Here is a 12944-nt window from a genome sequence, read left to right as displayed (position 1 = left end):
AAAAACTGTATCGAGCAAGTGACACAAGCCACCAGAGTGAAATAAGAAGAGCCCAAATACAGGAAATATTGGAAAAGGAAGGTACACCCATTGAAATCATGAAGGCACCAGAATTGATCTCTTTACCTAGGCAATTGGGTTGTAGCACAAAAGGACCATTGAAGACAACCACTGCAAAGGCTTATATAAATAAGGTGAAAGCTGAGAACAATCTTCTGAAGTTGGATAGAAAAAATCCCTAAGGTACCATTGAAATGTCTTAAACCTTGATACACATGCTAGATTGAACATTCATATCCATGGTATCTGATCAATCTTTCTTTTTATTCCTACTTGCACTTTCTCACAGAGGGTATATCTTGATGGAGCTAAATCAATACAAGTTTTGGTATGTTTTCTCAAATTAACAAAGCAAACACCTAGATTTTGTTTATCAATTTCTTGAGAGATGTTTTCTCAATTTGTAACACTACATATGAAAATGAAAACTACACTTCTTCTTAAGATCGCCTATTTTTTGTCTTGTAAATGTTTCTATTATAGTTAAAGTTTTGTTAACATTAGATTGTACTTGTTTAGTTTGGGAAAAAAAAGTCAAAGATTTGTGTAGTTTTTCTTTGATTAATTCATCAATTGCCTTATTTTTCAATAGTTCTACTCCATCGAGAAAGTTAGAATCTATCATAAACCAATTAAGACTCTTTTGGAGCCTAGATTAGACAAGTGGTGGACCTTCAAAAATTTATGATTGAGTTAGAGATTAGATTAGACAAGTGAAAAGCCCTCAAATCAACACTTGAGTTTCCTACTTAGATCATTTGTTTGTAAAAATGGAAGCTAAAATCCAAAGGCCCTGTAAGCTAACACATTAGATACCTACTTATAGCCTAACTTGGATGATTAGTGAGTGCTTCTTCTCATTATGTGTGGGTAGGTTCACTACCTACCCAAACCCTACTCCATTGATGTTTGAAGAGAAGCAAGGTCCACCACTTGTCCGAGCTATGCTTCTTTAAAACACATAGGGAGTAAATTCCATAACTTCTCCAAGCTTGAAGAGAAGTAAGGTCCACCATTTGTCCAAGCTTTGCTTCTGTAAAACACATAGAAAGTAAATTCCTCCACTTCTCCAAGGTTTTTACTATGAATGACTACAAGATACACCACTTTTCCAAACTATAATCTCTAATAGAATGACTAAGCGACTAATATACAAGGTCACTAACTTATTGAATCTTCTCTCTAGTGATCATAGAGAGGAGAATGGTCTACGAATTATTGTATCTTGTTTCCCTTGAATCATATAGAGGAGAAAGGTCCACCACCTATCCAAGAAAAGCTTCATTGAAACATAGAGACAAGCAAAAATCCACCATCTATCTCAACTAGTTTTAAAAACGCCACTCTACAAGGTCCATTACTTTTCTAGTAATCCACTCTATCTTGTATCATGAAGAGGTCGGTTTCAAAGTCTAGCACTTATCAAGCTAGGCTCCAATGGAGAGTGGAGAGAAGCGAGAGCCACCACTTGTACATGTTAAGACCTATTGAAGCATAGAAAGAAGAAAGGCATACCACTTGTCCAAGCTATAAGGAAAACCACTTGATATAAGGTCCCACATCTATGCTATTTTATAGAATGGATAGTGTTTTTTTCTATCATTTTCTCAACTTATGATATGTTGTAGTATGGGGGGTTCAATTTCAGTGTCCATCATTTATCTAAGTTGGGCTCCATTGACACATGGATGGAAGCAAATTCTACCTCTTATCCTATCAATAAATGGAAACCGAGAGGAGATCCACCACTTTGGTTTCACATGTGGTGGCATTGTATCAATAGGTTATGCCTAGCTTGGACAAGTGATGCTCATTGATTCTCTTCATGATAAAAGTAATCCTAGCTTGGATAATTGGTGCACCTTGATTCTCTCCGTGCTACAACCATAGACAAGCAGTGGTCCTTCAAACCAAATTCCCCATGCAACAAACAATCATAAGTTTGCAAAAACGTCGTTGACCTAGAAATCCATAGCTGATTTACCCACATGGGCTCTAGCACGGATAATGGGTGATGTTTTTGTCATCATTGTTTAATGAATCATAGCTTAGATTATTGTGAATCTTGAGACTAAATCCCCATTATATAATTGAGAATAGGTCCATGGACCTTATATTAATGTCCCATGCTTAAGCTGGACAAGTGGTGGACCTTAATTCTATATATGCTAAGGTTGAGTAGACATTAGTCAAAATATTGTGTTACGGGAATCAAGATAACTTTATTTGATCACTTGCACAAGTGATCAAATAAACTTTATTTGATCACTTGCACAAGTGGTTATGAGTTACGGGAATCAAGATTTAAACTTTATTCAATCACTTGCACAAGTGGTTATGAGTTTCTCTTTTCTCTTTCCATATCCAAATGGATCTTATATTGGAAAAATGGTAGACTTGATACCTAAGCACCCATTCTACAATAGAATAATTGGTTAATAACTTATGTACTTCGACATACCTTTGACAAGTAGTACTTACTAATTGACTTAGATCTACTTGAAGTTTATGATATTGAGATTAAGAGAGAGTGCAACATAAAAAAGGTTAGGTTTTCAATTTGACTTTCTTTATGGCAATGAGTATATTGGTATATGGATTTCTTCATCTAACATTACCATATGATATACAATATAAAACTCACATATATTGTTTCATCGACATTAAATGTTCTTGTTTTTTAATTTCAGATTCATTACATGAAAATGGATTGGCTATATGCATGAACAATTTGAAGGAAACTATCGAACTACCCAAACAACCTCATCCAAGACCTTTTCTAAAGCTTCAACCACCTCCTTATCTCCTACCACTTGCTATCAACAAGGACATCAAAAGAGTACTTATCTTGGATCTAGAGGGATTGCTTCTTAAGGCAATTGAAACAAAACATGGAGATTCTATGCCAACTTGGGCTCAACAAATGCGACTTGTGGAGAATAAAGATGAAGGTTTTCATGTGGTGCGATCAAATGCAGAGATTTTTTTAGATTTTTGTAGTGACTACTTTGAGCTATGGATATGGATTTTCTATAACTTAACAAGAGTGCAACACATCATACAAAAATGCTTCCCTAAGCATTATACCAAGTTCAAGATGCTTATGAGTAACAACAATTTCCAAAATCCAAACATCATGCTAGGATTAAGAAGGGTTTATCACAAAAAATTGAGTCAATTTCGAAGATGTTTGAGTATTTGGATGCAAAAAATACCCTAATTTTTTATGACACTCCATATAGGGTGATGTGGAACATGCTAGGACATATCTTATATTTCCAAAGATGTGGAGGCAAACATCTAGGCAACTTCAAAGCGCCTTGCAAGAAACAATGATGCCATGGTTGGTAGGATGGTTGTTTGCAAGTGACAAGAGAGAATATATGTACAACACAATTGTGAATCAGTACTATGATTTTGAGACAAATTATGTCCTTGGTGTGTACTTGTCGATGTAAAAGCATTGATTAATAATAATCCACAAGATGTCTCATTCATTTTTGTAATGGGTATCTTTCTGTATTTGTATAATTACATGATATGAATTTTATCTTGGAGAAAAGTAAAGGTGCCGCGAGAAGCGTGTGCAAGTGCAAGTGCGAGAGCAGAGAGAGAGAGAGAGAGAGAGAGAGAGAGAGAGAGAGAGAGAGAGAGAGAGAGAGAGAGAGAGACCTGCTTTGGGTGGAGCACACAACAATGTTATCCTGTTGCAGCTCCTTATTCTATTGTATTAAAGAATAAGTGTATACATGGTTAAGTTAGTAGATGGGTTAGTAGTAAGTGGGATGTCCACCCAATTGGCCTGAATCCCAACAAACTCCCACTTGAAGGCCAACGCAGTCCAAGTGACCTGGTATGTACAACCGTGAAGCAATCTAGTGGCTTCAACCTATACCCATCAACTCACTGCAATGTGTAAACCGCTCCAAAGCTAAGCCTTTCATCAAAGCATCTGTTGGGTTGTTGTCAGTGTGTACCTTGACCAAATCAATGAGCTCTTTGGCCAAGAAATCTCTCACGAGATGATACCTAACTTCAATGTGTTTCGATTTGGAGTGAAACACGGGATTCCTTGCCAATGCAAGAGCACTCTGACTATCACAATATATCACTGGAGTCTCATCAATGCCAAGATTTCTAACCAAGCAAGATAACCATACAGCCTCTTCACTCGCATCCGACAATGCAACGTACTCTGCTTCCGTAGTGGAAGACGACGTACAATCTTGAAGACATGACCTCCAAGATACTACTGCTCCAGCAATATGAAGACATAGCCAGATGTCGATCTCCTATTGTCGACACAACCCGCATAGTCTGCATCCGCATAACCCATGATGGATGCATCACTATTTCCGAAGCGTAAACACCTGCCGACCCTACCTTTGAGGTACCTAAGAATGTGCTTCACTGCTTCCCAATGCTTGCTGCCAGGATTTGCCATATATCGGCTCACTAATCCCACTGCAAAAGAAATGTCTGGTCCTATGGCCACCATAGCATACATGAGACTGCCCACTGTCGAAGAATATGGTACCTTAGCCATTTCAGCTCACTCAGCATCAGATTTGGGTGCATCTTCCTTGCTGAGTTTCAAGAATACCTGCATTGGGGTACCCAAAGTGTGCACCAGTCATTTTGGCATACCTCTAGCCTGCTCATTTTCAGCCCTTTCCTCATCAAGTACATCATGTACATCTACATCAGTAATAGGCTGATCTAGAACATTTTCAGAAACCCCCATAGGCTGTACATTTGCCTCATTGGAACTTACATTCGTATTTCCACCGCTGAAAAGAGGCAACAAAGTGTCATAAATGTCCTATGAGCTTACATTACTGTCTCTAGTACATGACAACAAGGGCTGAACAGAATCTTCCACAACACTACATTCCGAGAAACCAGAATACGTTTTGTTTGCGGATGATACAACCTGTAACCTTTGCTTTCAGCACTATAACCAACAAAAATACATTTGACAGCCTTATCATCCAATTTTCTGCGCTGCACTTGTGGCACCAAAGCATATGCCAAACAGCCAAAAACACGCATGTGCTCAATAGAAGGCTTTCTATCATGCCATGCTTCATATGAAGTAATAGACTGCAAAGTTTTCATAGGACACCTGTTAAGTACATAAGTGGCACACATGATGGCCTCAAGCCAAAAAGAATGCGGTAAAGCTTGACTTTTGACCATACATCATGCCATTTCTGTCAGTGACCTGTTTTTCCTCTCAGCAACACCATTTTGCTGAGGTGTATAAGGCACTGTACATTGGTGTTTTATCCCACGACTAGCCAGAAATGCATTAAATTCATGAGACATATACTCCCCCCCTCGATCGGAACGGAGGGTGCCCATAGTACATTTCGAGACATTTTCAGCCATAGTGAGAAATTGTTTGAAGCACATAAAAACTTCGGACTTCGCTTTAAGCGGAAATACCCATGCATGCTTGGGGTAATCATCAATGAATGTCATGAAGTACAGGTAATTGCCCAAGGACGGAGTTTGCATGGGCCCACAAACATCACTATGCACAAGCTGCAACCTGCATGTGGCCCGAACTGAACCATCCTTTGGAAACTTAGAACGTTGCATCTTACCCAAAATACAGCCTTCACAAACATGTTTGACAGGTGCTTCAAGAGGTGGCAAAGAAGCAACCATATCAGATTTCTGCAAACGCAGCAAACTGGCAAAATTCAGATGACCAAAACGTGCATGCCAAAGTTTTGCATCTGAAATAGCCCTTCAATCTGCAACAGCATTTGCAAAATTTTGTCCACACTTGTCATACAAAGTGAGCTTATACAGCCCACGGCACAAAAGGCCAGATGCAACAATTTCATCACCAAAACTGAGATCATGAACTGTACATCTGTCATCCACAAATTTGACTACAAGTCCAAGTCTAGCAAGTGCGGATACAGACAAGAGATTCTTCTTGATTCCAGGTACATAAATTGCATCAACAAGTGTGAAGGAAATTCCATTAGCAGCAGTAAGCACAATCTTTCCAACTCCCTGAACTGGATAAGAGGCGTTGTTGGCACAAGTGACTGAATTCCCATGAGGGACAAACTCGAGAGAGGTAAACAATTCACGATGTGAGGTAATGTGCTTTGTAGCACCACTGTCAAAATACCACACATGTGAATCTGCAGCAACTGACAAGCATGCATCATGGACAGCAGGATTGTAAGTGCACTCTGCGCTAAAAGCCCATTCTGCATCAACATCAGCAACACAGTCTCCTTTCACAGAAGACTCAACAATGGCTGCATTTGTAGTGGAACCAGCATTTGCAGTGGAACCACCCTCTTTCTTCTTAGCCTCTTTGGCCTTCAACTTAGGACACGACTTGATCAAGTGATCATTGGCTTTACAATAATGGAAACGCATCTTCTTTTTGCCCTTATCACCAGAATTGCCAGACGAAGTGCTGCCAATAGAAGCATTATGAACAGAATTTTTGCCACTCGCAGCAGAACCATAAGAAGTGGCTGCATTGCTGTTACCACCCTTTCTTTGAGAAGCAATAAAAGCCTGTTCAACTGCACGCTGTCTAGTCCTGTTTTTTCTGGACAGTGACTCTTGCAACAACAATGTTCATAATGCATCAAACTTGACAACTTCTGGATTTCCTTGGGTCATAAGTCTCCAAGTACTAGCAAAAGTCTGGTAAGAATCTAGTAAGGCATCAAGAACAGTCTGCACAAGGGAACTTTCTGAAATAACTTCACCTGCAGAAATAAGTTGCTCATTGATATCCTTGACACTAGCAAGGAAAGTGTCCATATCATCTTCCTCATGCATAATCTTCGACTCCAGCTCTTTGCGTAGCAAAGCAATTTTAGCCTCATTGCGGCTTGCATAAAGACCTGCTAAAATATCCCAAGCCTGTTTTGCTGATTTTGTTGAACGGATGTGAGGAACAATGGTGTGCTTCATAGACAACGCAATCAATGCATGCGTCTGCGCATCCTTAACGTCCCAACGAGCTTGTTCTACCGTAGGCAAAACAACTCTAACAGCTGCAATCCTTGCAGCAAGACCTGCAACATCCTCAACATCGCCTACATCCTCAGAACCAGGACGTACATCAATGCCCTGCACAATGTTCCAGACACCCTTTGACACAAGAACATGTTGCATCATATAAGCCCACATAGGGTATTTATCCCCATCCAACCTGTCCTCAACAGCAAACATCTTGAACACATCTATGTTGTTGTTGTCAGCCATGGTAAATGCTGCACCTAATGTGAAAACTGCCCGAAAATAGGAGAAACTGAGCGGGAACAACCTGTGCTATATAGCACAAACCGTAGAAGACTATAAGGCACCTGTAATGCAAAAAACGGCACTGACAGAAATTCTGCACAAAATGACGAAATAGCCTATGCAGTACTGCCTGTAGTGGAAACGGAGGCCGAAATGAGCCCAAATCAAAATTCTGAGCAGACCAAGCTCTACGAGCTTGCCCAAAATATTTGTCGACCTGCGAACGCTCGCCAAAGCTCATTGAAATCGGAGAAAGTGAGCAGGCATATGCTGGAGCAGTTGGCGACTAAGCCCGGGAGGACGTGACCTGCTCTGATACCAATTGTTGGAATTAGGGTTGCAGAGAAACACACACAGCTTGGAGAAGATGAAGGAAGCTCAAGGCACACAATGGAGAGTGTGTTACTTAGTGTGCAATGGAAAGATAGATAGCCCTAGAGTGATGGGCGTATATACAATGCACGAGGGAAAAAACCTCCTAAAGAGGGAAAAAATGCCCCGGCGGTCCTAGTGTGTTCACACACATCACTACCACATGTATATGGTAACAATTATACCCTTTTGGAGCTCCCGCCTTGCTTCACTCTCACCACCTCACACCCACCTTGTTGCATCAACTTCACACTATGAAATGTGTGTAGAAATGGCCTCCTTTTATAGGCCAAAGGGGCTGCCCTCGCTCATGAGAGGCATCCATGTGTAGCCGTCCTTGTGTGAATAAGTCCAAATCGGACCCTCCAATCCGCCCATGTGTGGCCGTCCTTGTGTAGACAAATCCGCTTTTGAATTCGGCCACCGGCCATTGTATTCGGCCACCAGCCACCGGCCATTGACTTCCGACCACCAGCCACCGACCATTGACTACCGGCCACCTGCCAACCGACCGGTTGTTTTCCGACCACTTTCTGGCCGCCGTCCGGCCATAATATTCTGGCGAAAAGGAATATTTCGGCAAGGGAAAAAAAAAGTCTCGGGGGCCCCTAAAGTTACCCTTGAATTTTGTCCGTGAAAATTATGGTTTCCGGCGAGTGATTTTCCTTCACGCACAATGGCTTCTCCTCATAATGGGGGCCTTACAAATGTGCGCTTTTACCACAGAAGATTACAAGGGGTAAATCAGGCTCCATACTTAACAGACCCCTTAGAGCAGGGTGCACTTTATTAAAGTGTTCATCAAATTGACACATCTTTTTGTTGGGATTCAAGCCAACTGGCCGGACATCCCACTTACTACTAACCCATCTACTAACTTAACCATGTATACACTTATTCTTTAATACAACAGAATAAGGACCTGCACCAGGATAACATTGCTATGTGCTCCACCCAAAGCAGGTCTCTCTCTCTCTCTGCTCTCGCACTTGCACTCGCACAAGCTTTCCGCGGCACCTTCAATTGGTATCAGAGCAGGGTTTGTGCTTGCCGTTTTCACGTCCGCGCACGCGCACTTTCAAAAGTGCAAATAGGTTTCCGATTTCGGCATCGGCAAATTCAGCATTCCAAGAGCATTTCCAGTAGGTGTCCTGCGGTTTCACTCCCCTTTCAAAGTTGTTCGTGCAGTCGAAAGCTTCATCCGAGCTACGCTTCAGGAGTTGTATTTTTCAACTCCACTTTTGCTACAGCTACAAGTTCAGGTACAGGACACAGGTGTAGGTTGTTCAGAGACTATTTTGGGATGGTATATAGCCATTTTATGGCTATTATGTGCTATTGAGACGGTGTTTATGGGCTGATTATGAGCACTTTTCGGCATCGACATTGTCTCGGGTTTTTCAGGCATCCATCTCCTCACAGGTTCTTGCATACATACCTGACATCCAGGTTTCTTACAAGTTCCAGTGTTTAGCATCAGCACAGATTTCAGTGGGAGTATTTGATACACATATGCATTGTTTTGGCACTTTTGATAGTGCTTGAGCTCTTTTGAGAGCGGTTTTACTCCCCGTAGGGATTTGATTTGTTTACTGCTTGCACAGTTCGTTTGGCACCTGTTTGAGTGCGTATATTGCACCTTGCAGTATTGTTGACAGTGGATGTACGCTGAGTTGCAGAAACTGCCATATGTACCTTTTGTGAAGCCGATTTGGCTTGTTTTTGGCAGTCATACCATTTCTGAGACTCGGTTTGGAGGCCCTTTCTGAGACTGGGCTGGTTTCTTGTCTGCATAACCTTTTGTTAGGGTCAATAGCATGAGGTTTTCTTGAGTTGGGGGATTCTCGAATGTTGAGATCCTTTCGGTGATACAGGTTGTTGGAGTACCCCTTTTTCGTGGCCTTGCCACCATAGGACATGTATAGAGAGGGCTAGGTGCATTTGACGCCGTGTTGGTAGTCTTGGGTCAGCTTTTGACTTTTTATGCACAGTTAGTGGTTGATGCGTCTGTCTTATGCTCTGAGAGCATTACTTTTTATGCGTTACTGATCTCTTGTGACAGTTTTGGATTGAGATTCTGTCAGTTTTTCTAGGGAAACTCTGCCGAATTTTTTCCAGAATTACCAGTGTTTATCGCCATATTATCTTTAGCTTGCAGCCATGTCATCTAGTCGTGAAAAGGATACTTACAATATCCGAAAATTTGATGGGACAAATTTTGCTATCTGAAAAGAGCAGATTCAAGATGTTCTTATACAAAAAAGCCAGCTAGATCCTATCACACGGAGCACCTAGAGGGCGAGTATACAGATGTTGAGTGGGAGAAACTTGATGCTAAGGCCAAATCTACCCTCCGTTTGCATTTGCCTGAATCTATGTACTTTACTATAGGTGGAGAAAGGACTGCTAGAGATGTATGGGATAAGTTGTGTTCCAGTTATGAGAACAAAAGTGCCACTAACAAGGTTTTCTTGATGAAGAAGCTGTTTGACCTTTGTATGAAGGAAGAGGGCACTATTTCTACTCACAATGAGTTCAATATAATTTTCACTCAGTTGACCACTCAGGGTTTGGTCTTCGATGAGGAAATCAAATGTATATTCTTGTTATGCATTTTACCCTCATCTTAGGATACGTTCTGTACTGCGATTAGCAACTCAGCACCTGGTACCGGTCTAGTGTAAAATGACATCCTTGGGAGTCTATTTACCGAGGAGATTTGCAGGAAATCTCTCGAAGGCAAGAAGGATGGTGATGTGTATGTTGCTAGTGATAGACAGAGGGGTCGCACTCCAAGTCGTGCCAAAAGCAAGGAACGTGGGGGCTCACGCAGTAAGTCTCGGGGTTCTATGCGTAATGTCGAGTGCTATCACTACCATCAAAAAGGGCATGTGAAGAAGGATTGCAGGAAATGGCAGCAAAGCAAGAAGGATAAACAATCCGGTGAAACTGCTAAGTCTGATGATTCAAACAAGGGCAAAGCAAAGTTAGAGGCAAAGTTAGAGGAGATCAATGTGCTAGAGTCTTCAAATGCTCCTATTGTAGAGACTCTTCCAGTGGTTGTTATGCCACTTACCTCTGACATAGTGGTCCTCACATCAGATCTACATGTCGAGGCTCTTGTTACAGAAGATGCACAGTATGCACAGAATTGGATAGTAGATTCTGGTGCGAGTTTCCATGTGACACCATATAGAGAGTGGTTCTCTACTTATTCTCACTCTTGTGGAAAAATGAGACCTGGTGATGCTTATGAACTAGACATTGAGTGTGTCGGAAACGTCAAATTGCATCTAAGGAATGGCACGCACTTTACTTGTAATGTCAGACATGTGCCCAAGTTGACCAAAAGTTTGATTTCTATTGGTCAGCTTGATGATTTGGGCTACAACACCACATTTGGCAATGGTTCATGGATAGTACGCAAAGGTAATCTTGTTGTACTCAAAGGTCAGAAGCATGGTACCTTGTATTCCATGCATGTGTCAGATGTTGTTCATGATTACATATCTATAGGCGACCTGCCGTCTACTGAGTTGTGGCATTGACGGCTAGGTCATATTAGCCAAAAAGGAAGGAGAACTCTGACTCGTTTTGGCTACTTACCTGTCTTGTCTTATGTTGACTTTTCTATTTGTGAGCATTGTATCTATGGCAAACAGACTAGGTCCGTGCACTTACCATTGGGTCAAAAGCGAACTGAACCTCTAGATTTAGTACATAGTGATGTTTGTGGTCCTATGTCAGCCGAATCTCTAGGGGGGGGGCAGCTATTTTGTGACATTCATAGATGACCCTACTCGAAAGGTGTGGGCATATCCTTTGAAACATAAGGATCAAGTTCTTCCTGTGTTCCAAAAAATTTTAGCACTCGTTGAGAATCAGTTTGGCAAGAAACTCAAGAGGTTGCCGACTGACAACGGTGGAGAGTATGTCTCCAAGGAGTTTGACAATTTCTGTGCTAAAAGGGGGATTAAAAGGTAGTTTACTACACCATACACACCAGCTCAGAATGGAGTTGCTGAGCGCATGAATCGTACGATTCAGGAAAGAGTCACAGCCATGCTTTCTAGGAAAAATCTCACACAAGGCTTTTGGGCAGAAGCCGTCTTGACCGCAGTGCACATTATAAATCGTTCGCCTAGTACGCCATTGAATTATGAGATTCCAAAAGAGTTATGGTCTAAACATAAGCCCCACTATGACCATCTACGTGTTTTTGGTTGTGAAGCTTATGCTCATGTGCCTAAACAACTTCAACAGAAGTTAGAGCCAAAGTCACACAAATGTATTTTCATTGGATATGGTGCAGATGGAGAGATGGGATATCGTCTCTCGCACCCGGAATCTTGTCGAGTCATCCGTAGTTTAGATGTGATCTTCAATGAGTCGAAGATGCATAAACAACCTATCAAGGAAATAGAGATTTAGAGAGTTATTTTTGAGGATGTTGCCTCAGAGACAGTGAAATCAACTCAGTGGGCTAGTGATGTACCTTCCACTAGCAATGCTCCGGAGGGAGCGGATAACAATGGTCAAGGAGTGAGACAGTCTACTAGAGTCTCTCGTCCACCTATGCGTTTCGAGCCAGGTCTTGATTACATCATGTTGACCAATTGCGGTGAGCCAAGCTTCTACCAAGAAGCCATGATAGCAGATGATGTGGTGAAGTGGGAGCAGGCTATGCAATCTGAGTATAACTCGAATTTGGCTAATGACACTTGGGACTTGGTAGAACTGCCAAATGATGCGAAAGCTTTACCTTGCAAATGGGTTTACAAGAAGAAATCTACCTCAAGTGATCCAAATCCAAAGTACAAGGCTAGACTTGTAGCCAAAGGGTTCAAACAGCAAAAGGGATCGATTTTGATGAAATCTTCTCGCCTGTGGTCAAGATGACAACACTTAGAACCGTACTTGGTCTTGTAGCGATTGAGGACATGGAACTTGTCCAAATGGATGTGAAGACAGCATTTCTTCACGAGGATCTTGATGAGGATGTTTACATGCAGTAGCCTGAAGGGTTTGTTCAGGAGAACGCATCTCGTGAGGAGCTAGTATGTAAGCTCAAAAAGGCACTTTATGGCTTAAAGCAGGGTTCAAGGCAGTGGTATCATAAATTTGATGCATGTATGAGGTCTCAAGGATATAAAAGGAGCGAAGAGGATCACTGCTTGTACTCAAGAAATCTAGATGATGGCTCGATGATCATTCTAGTTTTG

Source organism: Adiantum capillus-veneris, chromosome 17 (assembly GCF_014529385.1).
Source record: "Adiantum capillus-veneris isolate H3 chromosome 17, ASM1452938v2, whole genome shotgun sequence".
NCBI classification, from domain to species: Eukaryota; Viridiplantae; Streptophyta; class Polypodiopsida; order Polypodiales; family Pteridaceae; genus Adiantum; species Adiantum capillus-veneris.
This window is presented reverse-complemented; position numbering follows the sequence as displayed.